At 34.5% G+C, this 11469-nt stretch overlaps 1 pseudogene across 1 annotated transcript; it reads left to right on the top strand.

The window, feature by feature from the left end:
* Window positions 1-5013: 5013 nt before the first annotated feature.
* LOC147293448 (glutamate receptor 2.1-like) lies at window positions 5014-10584 on the top strand (annotated as a pseudogene). Its single transcript, XR_015120635.1, has 5 exons — window positions 5014-5319; window positions 6448-7844; window positions 7986-8301; window positions 8619-9028; window positions 9752-10584. The product of XR_015120635.1 is annotated as a glutamate receptor 2.1-like (transcript).
* Window positions 10585-11469: the final 885 nt, after the last annotated feature.

The following is an 11469-nucleotide window of genomic DNA, read 5'->3' as shown; positions in this document are numbered from 1 at the left end:
TGGAATTTCAATTCCTAAGAACTCTTTATCTCACCCAATGCACTCTTGATCTTTTTCTCTTAGCACTCAAAAGCTCTCAAGTTACTAATTCTTTGATGCTTGCTTGATGCTTTTGATGCTTACTGGAATGCACACATCCTATACTCTATTAATTTATAGGCCATTCCCAATAGGTATGAAGACGACCATGCATATTGTATTCCTTCCTATTCCTATTTCTAGCTATTTCGGTAGCAGCAAATGAAGACCAAAAGTGATCTTCAAATTCAACCTATCATTTAAGATTATCTCTGTAAAAAATCTCCAAAGTCGGAACTCATTTAACCATTTGATAATAATAACAACTATTTATATGCTTTTATAAAAAACATTGTTCGTTTATTTATTTTATCACAATTAGATGACTAAATGATTTCCGATTTAGTTGATTTTTTGCAATGATGATCTTTGAAGTAGGGCCTAAAAAATGAACGGTTCAGATTATGAGATTAGTTATGTAGTGAGTCTAAAACATGGTTAGCTTTTTATTAACTTGCTAATTAATTAGCTTTAGAGCACTCATGTATATATATATATATATATTTATATACATGTACGAAAATTCTCACGTGAGCACCTAGGTTGTGAAGACTTGATCTGAATCAGGAAACCATATGCGCGATGATACATGATGCACACCCTATACCAGAACGTCCCAAAGTGCTCATTCCATATATACATGAAGACATTCTCGTATAAGATGGGCATCATGTATCATCGTATATGATATTTTAAAATAAAATGAATATCATGTATCGCCAAATAGTATCCGACTCCAGACCAGACGGGTGCTCATGAGAGAAGGCTTCTGTACATGTGTGTGGTAGCTGTTTGGCTAATATATACAACATGAAGCTCCCAAATTATATACTGATACAAACAAAATAAATCACTATTCACTAACCGATCGAGAACTGCAATACTGGTAACCAGTAACCATGGTACTGCAAGCATATATGCTGGACCACATTTCTTAATGAATTATGTCCTCAGATCTGCGTTGTCTTCCAAAATATCGGGGATGTCTTTTCTCACCACTCAAGAATATAGCTATCAAGCCAGCTATTATATCTTGCTGTTAAAGAGTTAAGTACAACCAATTACTTCAAAGCCGTGTGGAATAACTGAATAAGGAATCTCTATTCTACATGCATGAGCCATATTTTGGTGCGCGCGCGATAAAAAATTTAGAATTCATGTAGAATACAAAATGTGGAATCCGTGCAGAATGTGACGTACTCTCATTTCACATGGATTCTGCTGACTCTCATTTGATTCCACAACTGACATTATGCATAAGACAATTCTAATCGTAACTGGGCCACTTGTTGAGTTGTGGAGGCTAATTCAAGGAGAAAATCATGTTTGGAAAGTGGAGATCGATCTTTGAATAGTTGGATCAATTAGATAGAATGAGTCTAAGGCTGGATATGATCATGTTGGAGTACGTTGTGTGGCTCAATATAAGTTAATGTTGTGTGGCTCGATATAAGTCAATGAATGTGAAAAAAAATTTTACATAAGAAAGTGATTCAAAAATCAATAAAATATAAGTTGGGGATTCACTACTAATACTACTAAAGCCTTTTGAGATAAAAAGTTAAAATCTCACACCTAAAAAGGTCCACTGGGCCTGATTTCACCCGAATGGTAGACCTAAATGGTTAAGTGGAGACAACATGGGTGCAGGATTAGTAGTGGGCTATGCTGAACCGTTTGATCAGCTTTTTAGCTCCTTTTTATTGGCACTTGGTATTAGATTATAATTGGGGTTTGAAATTCCCTTACACCGCTCTCCAAACAAAAAGAGAGTTTGAAAGAGAAAAGCAAAAAACTATTACGATTCTTACGAGAAGACATTCTTGGATCGGTAACTATTGTGGTAGAATAAATGAACGAATATAGTAGTTTTGGTAAACACTTGAAATGATGATCATTTAATCAAATAGTTAAATGATTTTCAATTTATTTAAATTTTTGTAAAGATGATCCTTAAATTGAGAATTAGAAAATAGACAGCTCCAATCATTGAACTCCAATGCGGAGTGGGTCTCACAAGCCATACCTCATTATGCGTAAAATGAGATATACCTCAATGGAAAGACCCTCTTTTTTGTGTCTTCTATTTTCTTTTCTCCATCCCGCAATAAATTCTCATGGCCGGCCGAAACTAATAATTTTCTATATCATACTTTAAAAATCATATCTACAAAAAATTAATCAAATCAGAAATCGATTAACGTACATCTAACATATATTATCAAATAAATGGACGGTGAATCTAATTGTTATCAAAACCATTATTTATTTGATAATAGTTGTATAACTAAATGATTTATGATTTAGTTAACTTTGTGCAGAGATGATCTTTTGGTGGTCTAGAAAATAAAGGTTTCCATCATGAAATTGCACTGTAGAATTGAAACGAGAAAAGAAACAAAGCACAATAAGAAGGCACAAAAATGTAGAAGGCAACTAGCATTTCTCTATATCCATTGCATGCCATCAAAAGTAACATGTAGTATATACAATATATTATGGTCAACATGCATGTATGTACTGATCAATCAACTACTTTTTGACGATTAAATCAACAAACTTTTGAATCTTTTTATTAATTATTTTTTAATTAAAGGAGATGTTAATTTCAGCTACTAACATGGTGTAACTGAATGATAAAAGAATTAAAAAAAATTAAATCAGTAGATGTAATATATTCTTTTTTTTCTTTTACTTTTATGTCTTTGTGTTGGTGTATTAACTTTACACATAAAGCCTTAAGAATATCTTGAGTTGTGAAGGAAGGTGAAATAATGAGTTAGGATTGATAGGTCGAAGGTTTCGATTCCTTGTAACCCGAAAGAAAAAAAAAAAAAAAACTTTTCACATAAAGGACATTCATATAAATATATATAATGTTTTTGCGATCTATTGGATGTCAATGAGTAACATATATAACAAGTGTTAAGTGACAGTAACCTTCCTCCCATTTTGCTGTCTTTAAACTATGAAAATTAGATTGAAAAAATTAATATAACAGAGAGAAAATTAAAATAACCACCAAACTAGCTACATGGACCAAAATAATAATTTGCAATATAAATAATCGAATCAAAATTAATGAGTGTCTTTTCAATCCAAGACTTTGGGCCAATGCGTGAGCATTGGGTTGTACTAATACATATGGGACTTTTGTAACAAGGTGGTAATATTGAGTATGTAATACGCATCAAATATTCAAATACGTACGTACGTTTTCTATAAAGGATTATATTTGTTCTCTTCTCTAGCTTAATTTTCATTTGCCAATATTGTCGAAATTATGTTCACATTAACCAACTGGCATTGCCAATGAATTAAGTACGAGAAGCTGTATTAAAGCTTAATTAATCACTACTTCGTACTAACAACCAAGGAGTTCAATTTCATTTTTCAGGGCCATGAAAATTTTATCACATGTTCATCCATTTTCGTCAAATTTGGCCGAAATTATAGAAATTTCAAGGCATCTTCACGGCATCTTTTGGTGAATTTGAGTGAAATTTCGTCGAAATTCCAATCAAATTCACAAACCCAGTCATCTCGCCCAGGGGAGAGAAGAGATAGTCCATTTTCCCTTAAAGGTTCTAAAAGAAAAGGGGAAGGAGAGGTGTTTTTATTGACTAGGGAAGAAAGGGGGCGAGAAGAGATTAGAGAGAGAAGAAATCGAGGGAGAGAAGAGATTGGGGAGGGAGAGGAGAAAGAGAGGGAGATTGGGGAAGGAGAAAGGAGGAACAGATTTGGGAGGGAGAGGGAGGAGAAAGAAGAGATCAGGGAGGGAGGGAGTGAGGGCGTACTAGGAGGGAGAAAGAGAAGATGAGAAGAACCGAGAGGAATAGGAGAGTGGGGCCTGGGGAGTGGGGAGTCACGAGGAATGAAAGGAAAGGAAAAAAAAAAAAAAAAAGGAAACAAAAAAGAAAAGAAACAAAAAGAAAATAAAAGAGGAAGCTTACTGAAAAGCCTACAACTCCCAGTGATTAGATTAGACTTCTTAGTTGGCTGGGCTCTCGGGCTCAATCATGTCATGTGTTAATCAAACTAATTTCATATCCTTTGATCCCACCCCCACCAACCACATTATGCTCAGGTACTACTACTTACAAGTTGCCTTTATTCCATAATTTAAAAATGGTATTTTATTCAAATTAAAATGTTGAATGGACTTATTTATAATGTTAGTTTCTATGCCACAAGGCCCACAATGAATTTCAATTTATTTTTATTATTTATTTCTTACATAATATTTTTTTTGAAAAACATGATTTGAACATCATGAGCATAGAAAAGTATCTTTGGAGTGTATAATTTAGGATTTGGAGCCTTTGGGCAATTGGGAATTTGGAAAAAAAAAAATTTGGGTTTTCGTTTAGCCGTTTTGGAGTTTTGTTTAGTGTTTTAAACCTTAATACATTTCTATATAAAAAATAATTAAAAATATATATCTTAAAGGACCTCAACTCTAATATTCTATATCATATCCTAAACAATATAAAGTATAAATTATAGAGTATATATGGTTTGGTGTATAGATTATAAAGTATAAAGAGTATTTAGGTATATAGAGTATATAGGTTTAGTATTAGGATTTAGTGTATAGATTATAAAGTATAAAGAATATACTAATTTCATTTATTTATTATATTAATTTTATTTAACAGTATTTGCTCCAGCGCGCATTACATTCATCTTATATTACATGAAACCTACTATATAATTTGGTTTCTTCAATGTTTTTTATCAATTTAGTAGATAATATATATGTTAAATAAACATATGGTAAAGTTTCATTTAAAATTTTCGTATTTTGATAGCAATTTCGGTCGTATCCGTCTAATTTTTGTCGAAATCATCGAAATTTCCTCGAAACCCGAAATTTTATTCCTTGCTAACAACAAAGAAAGAAAAGCCAACACATGAATGTTTAAGCATATAGCATTCGAGCTTTGCTTCTATGGCGAACAAGATTGCCCTCATGATATTCTTCTTCTTATCGTTAGAATTTGGCCTCTTACATGCAAAATCCTCAACGGTTGATGAAAATGGAACAACAGCAATGTCGAAGCAAATGATGCGTGTGGGAGTAATTCTTGACTTGGATTCCTCGGTTGGGAAGATGGCTCAAAGATACATATCCATGGCACTCTCTGATTTCTATGCTGCAAATGCTAACTATAGAACAAACCTCACTCTTACTGTCAAGGACTCTAGGAATTAATGATGTTGTTGCTGCAGCATCTGCAGGTACGTACACTCATTTCCATAATTTTCATAAATTTACCTGATTATTTAAATTTTCATAAGTTGCTAATTCTACTCATTTTCTTTTGCTGCTTTGAAGTTAATTCATAGAATTTTAAAAAATTTATTTGCTGATTATATATACTCATCTAATTAAAAACGATTCCTTAATTACCATGTTTTCAAACTTCTGATAACGTTAAACCTTTTAGCACTATTCTCTGAAACTATATAGTGCTTCTGAAAAACAAGAGAAACTTGAAAAATTAGCCCAAATTTGTTTATTTAAAGACTTTTAGCCAATTTTTTAGAAATTTAGAAATCTAACTTTCAAGTACTACATGAGGGCTCCCATTGAGAAATGCTCGAATACCCCTCGAGCAATACTTGATCGAACCTAATGAGTAGCACTATTTGAGGGGGCTTCAAGCACTTCTTAATGAGAACTCAAATACTACTCTAGGTTTTAGATTTTCTAAATTCTTGAAGAAAAAAAAAAAAAGCTACAAGTCTTTAAATTAAACAAATTGTGGCTAATTTTTCAAGATTCCTGATGAAGATTGAAGAGTCAAGATGACAGTATAGCAACGAAAACTTTTGTCGCCCTATTTCTCAATCTTTTTGACTTGCTCATACAGAGCCAAGGTCAAAAAGATTGAGATAAATCAGTGATTCACACCATTGATGAAGGATTTTTCGAAAAGTTAAGGATTAATAATCATCCTTTTTAGGGGCAATATTTTTTTAGTGACAAAAGTTATTTGTTGCTAAGAGAGTCCCCTGTTGTATTGTTGTAAAAGAATCAAATTTCACTAGAGTTACTAGATTTGATGCAATATCATTTTACTTATATACATCTTTCTGACAGTTAACGAATAGATTAGCCTACAAATGGGAGGCGAATCTCTCCCATTTGAGATTTTTTCCAGTTACAATATTTGTCGATAAAAGGGTCCCCTGTTGTAGAAGTACTATTGTAAAAGAAACAAAAATGGGCTGAGTTATTAGATGTGGTGCAATATCGGTGTACTTCTATCCAAATTTTTAATCCTTCAAACAATGTGGCGAATCTTTCCCAATGTTAGAATTGACAAACGTTTCCGGTTCATGCATCATTTGTATGATTTGCAGCTTTAGATTTGATGAAGAATGAAGAAGTCCAAGCTATTATAGGGCCCCAAACGTCAAACCAAGCTAAGTTTGTGATAAATCTTGGAGACAAAGCTCAAATTCCCATTATTTCATTTTCAGCTACAAGCCCTTCTCTGTCTCCAACCCAAAGCCGTTTTTTCATTCGAACAGCTCTAGATGACTCCTCTCAGGTAAAAGCCATCACATCCATTATTAAAGCATATGGATGGCGCGAAGTTGTCCTAATCTACGAAGACACAGAATATGGAAATGGTCTGATTCCCTGCATCACAGATGGCTTTCAACAAATCGATACGAAGGTCCCTTACAGAAGTGTCATTTCTCCAACATCCAGTCCCTTACAAATTTTGAAAGAGCTTAACAAGTTAATGGCAATGGAGACAAGAGTGTTCTTGGTGCATATGACTCCTTCTCTTGGGTCCGACCTCTTTGTGCTAGCAAAAGAGGCTGGCATGATGAATGAAGGATATGCATGGATCATAACTGCTGGATTATCAACTTTATTACATCCAGAGGGAAAGGTCATTGATTCAATGGAAGGTGTGCTTGGAGTAAGGCCCTATTTACCGAAGTCAAAACGTCTTGAAGATTTCAGGATGAGATGGAAACTAAAGAGATCACCCAAGATTGACAAGACAAAGCAGATGATCAGTACTTCTAAGATAAGCCTCATTGGTTTGTGGGCATATGATACAGTCTGTGCATTAGCAAAGGCTGCAGAATTTGTTGGGCAGTTGAATTCTAGTGCTTTAATGCAGCAAAAGAATAATGAAAAAAATGCAAGTCATGAACTCTTAGGCCTAAGTGTCTCTGAATCAGGTCCAAGGCTTCTCAAAGCATTGCTAGATACTGAATTTGAAGGCCTAAGTGGGAAATTCAAATTGATTGATGGACAGTTGCAACCTGCATCCTTTGAAATAATCAATGTGAGAAGTAATAAGGGAGAGACAGTGATTGGATATTGGACCCCCAACAAAGAAACATTTGATGGTTTAGTGAAATCTGGTAAATTAGTAGCAAACTCAACTTCTAATTCCATGCTTGATCATTATCAGTTTATTAATATAATAGCACCTATCTGGCCTGGAAACACAAGTATTGCACCAAAGGGTTGGGTTATACCTGTTACAGCTGGTAACAACTTAAGGATTGGGGTACCAGTAACAGCTGATAGTTTTGATGAGTTTATGAAAATAGAGTGGTTTCCTCATACCAATGAGCCTAAGAGCTTCTCAGGGTTCTCATATGATGTCTTCCTCGCTGCCTTAGAAAGAATGCCATTTGCAGTTCCACACAAGTTTATTCCATTCACGGATGGTTCATCAAGAGAGGGTGCAGGGACTTATGATGACCTTCTTTACCAGATTAAGCTGAAGGTGTGTTCGATTAATTGATCATATATTTATTTGTTCACTTTTTAAGTTCATCCTTTTCATTTATACATGTTTTATGTTAATGATACTCATACTCTCTCATTTGGCTGGCGCATGCATATATGTGTGGACATGGAAATGCAGAAATTTGATGCTGTGGTGGGAGATACAACAATAATTGCAAATAGAACATCTTTTGTTGATTTTACATTACCTTATTCTGAATCTGGCGTATGGATGGTAGTGAAAGTTAAAGACAATGAAAGAAAGAATATTTGGATTTTCCTAAAACCTCTAAGTTGGGATCTTTGGTTAGCAACTGGGGGTTCCTTCATCTTTACAGGCCTTGTAGTATGGGTTTTGGAACATCGTAAGAACATGGAGTTAATTGGTGGTTCACGAAAGCAACAACTTGCCACAACTCTTTGGTTCTCTTTTTCGACTCTTGTTTTTGCGCATAGTAAGTCTCTCTTCTACCAACCTACTTTATATATAATTGCTCATTTACATGTACTATATTTACGTACTGATCACATGAGACTCATTCACAAACACGATTAGTTCGTAAATGTGATACAAATAATTTTATTTAGTATGCTAAGCTCTTGACAAGTCATGAGAAAAAGAAAGGAAAGTTAATTATTTTCGAAAAGAACTCTTTTGATCTAAAATACCATTCTTTTCCGAATCCTTCTCCACATATAGATTAATTATTACATGGCAAACTAGCTTGTGATTTTTTATTTAACTATTTTCATGATCATATCTACGTATCAGAGGAGAAGGTGGTGAACAACTCGACAAGACTTGTGGTGATCATATGGATTTTTGTGGTACTCATCCTAACACAGAGTTACACTGCGAGCTTAGCCTCGATGTTGACTGTAGAGAGGTTGCAGCCAACAGTTGCTGATGTAAACGAGCTCAGACGAAATGGTATGTTTGTTGGATACCAAGAGAATTCCTTTGTAAGGGGGCTTTTAACAACCCAGTTAAACTTTGACGAGAAAAAGCTAAGGTATTACAGAGCCCCAGAGGACTATCATCAAGCATTGAGCAAAGGAAGCAACAATGGTGGGGTTGATGCTATCTTTGATGAAATCCCCTACGTTAAGCTCTTCCTCGCCAAGTACTGTTCTGGATACACAGTCGTTGGACCAACTTACAAGACTGACGGATTTGGCTTTGTGAGTCTCTTCATCTTTTTGGATTCATGCATGGATTAAGTCTCTAATCAAGAATCATTCATGCAAAGAACATATTTGAAATCATTTAGACATTTAATTGCACGTAATCAAATAAATAGACAAACACAATACTTTCTAATTTAGTGATGATAATCAAAGGGGTAAATGGTTTCTAATTCGGTTGATTTTTTTATACAAGGTGCTTCTTGTTATATACTACAAGAACATCCTCTTTGGGCCTACAATACAATGATCGAAACTGTCATATTTTAGGACATTATTCATAGATCACCCTTACAAAAAATAAGTCAAATCAAAAATTGTTTAGCCAATTTGTTACTGTTAACATCACTTCATTTTTATTTAACGGACTGTGTTTATCTACACAATTTAGAGGACTATAAAATTACTAATTTGACTGATTTTTTATTGAGGTTACCCTTGAGAAAATGACCTAAAAATAAACAGTTTCGGTCGTTGAACTGCTGGTGGTATCTAGCTAGAATAATATTCTTAATTACTTTTCATAGAGTAAAGACATCTTACTTGATCAAGCTCTCTCTCTATGTATATAATATATATATATATATTATATATAAATGTTCTCTTACCAAACCAATGGTCTAGTACATTTTATTTTCGTACTGTAAATCAAGATCATTAACTCGTATTTTATTGATGTATGAGGCCATAAACATGAGGAAATTGCATTTTCTATGTCAGGCCTTCCCACTGGGGTCCCCACTTGTTGCTTACATTTCAAGGGCAATCTTGAATGTGACTCAAGATCATGAGAAAATGGAAGAACTACAGCGTAAGTATTTTCCATACGAAACCAAATGTCAAGACCCAAGTTCCACATTCTCTTTAGAAAATCCAAGTCTAAGCGTGTACAGCTTTGGAGGCCTCTTCATCATCACAGCAGTCATTTCAATTTCTTCATGCTTGATATATGTACTTTATTTTCTCTACAAACACTGGCCTGCTTCGAATTCCATCCATCCGGATCAAACCTCCCCGCAAACTGAAGCAACTCATGATCATGTAAATGTTTCTTCAGTAAGAAATGCTGGAGGAGGTCAAGCTTCACCTGATGGGGGCAACTTGCCAAGCCATGCAGAGTCTTTCAACCAAGGATTAGACAATGTTTCCATAGATGAAGAAGATGAAAGTGCTACGGATTCTAGGCGGTTCTTCTATGGCTGTGCCTAATTTCTGATAATTATGCATCCTGTTTTAGTACTCCAAGTAGTAGAGTATTCGATCAAACAGGTTTGGTAAACTTTATTACTATATTTTTTTTTTGTTCAAAGGAGGAATAAAATTCAAACTCTCATTGTGTTGAGGACCCACGTCTTTTGGACCCCTCTGTTGCATCGATATTGTTTTCAACTTAATCCTTGGAGCCCCAACAGGTGGGGCTTAATCTCGATCACTACTATAAATCCGCTCAAACACAATGTTAATCAGAGATATGAGAGTCTATCATGTTTCTTCCATTCCTTGTATTCTTGAGTGACCTCAGTATTTATCCAATTTATTCAGTAATCATGTATTGTGGTGGACAAGAAATACACCCATCCATGAATCCCAGAAGGGACTCATGTCCTTCTAACATGGACTCAAGTTGAAAATTCCATGTTACATAATTCGTGTCATCAAGTCTTACAGTAACTAGCTAGGTTGCAAATGTTGGGTAGCAAAGAAATTGGTGATGAAAGCGAAGTCATTGCAGGTTTTTGAAGAATTTAGTTGAATTTGGTAGAGGGTTGGGAATATTCAAGACTGAGTTTTCAAGAAAAAGAGTTTCCAATATTGCGAATCTTCAAGAAAAGAAGATTGTCAAGATTGAAGTGTAGAAATCAGAACATAATTGAAATTTCAAGATGAAGAAGTAACCAAGATGTGGAATTAATTAGAGTAGGGCTAATGCGTGTGAAAAACAGAGAGAATACCAAGAGCAACTTGAGTTAGAACTGGATGTACACAGTCAATCGGGGTTGAAGGAGTGGAACAGTGGAAGTGTGTGTGTTATCCTTGTGAAGGCTCTGATACCATGTTAATATTCAAAGAAAACTTGAGAGAAATTCAAATAACCCAGAAATTGAGGAATAGCTTTCATTCAATATGAAACTGATACATTCTACAGTGAGAGTTATGCTTTTATAGTCTGCACTATACAACTGACTCAATCAACAATACTAACAAAACTTGTTACAGGCTTAATCATTCTAATTTCTAACAGTCTTTTAACAAAATCTTAACCAACTAATACAATGAGTAGGCAGACTAGGCTGACATGTAATGTTGACATGTAATAGTGTGTGGATCATTGATTCAAGCTTATACATAAACATTATGAAGGATGAGTGATGGAGGCTCACTTGCTTTTGGATCTTAATTTGAGCATTTCTCATAGTTCAGAGTATTTTAGGAAATTT

The sequence above is a fragment of the Dryas octopetala genome, chromosome 2 (genome assembly GCF_963921425.1).
Source record: "Dryas octopetala chromosome 2, drDryOcto1.1, whole genome shotgun sequence".
Taxonomy (NCBI): Eukaryota; Viridiplantae; Streptophyta; class Magnoliopsida; order Rosales; family Rosaceae; genus Dryas; species Dryas octopetala.
This window is presented reverse-complemented; position numbering and strand designations above follow the sequence as displayed.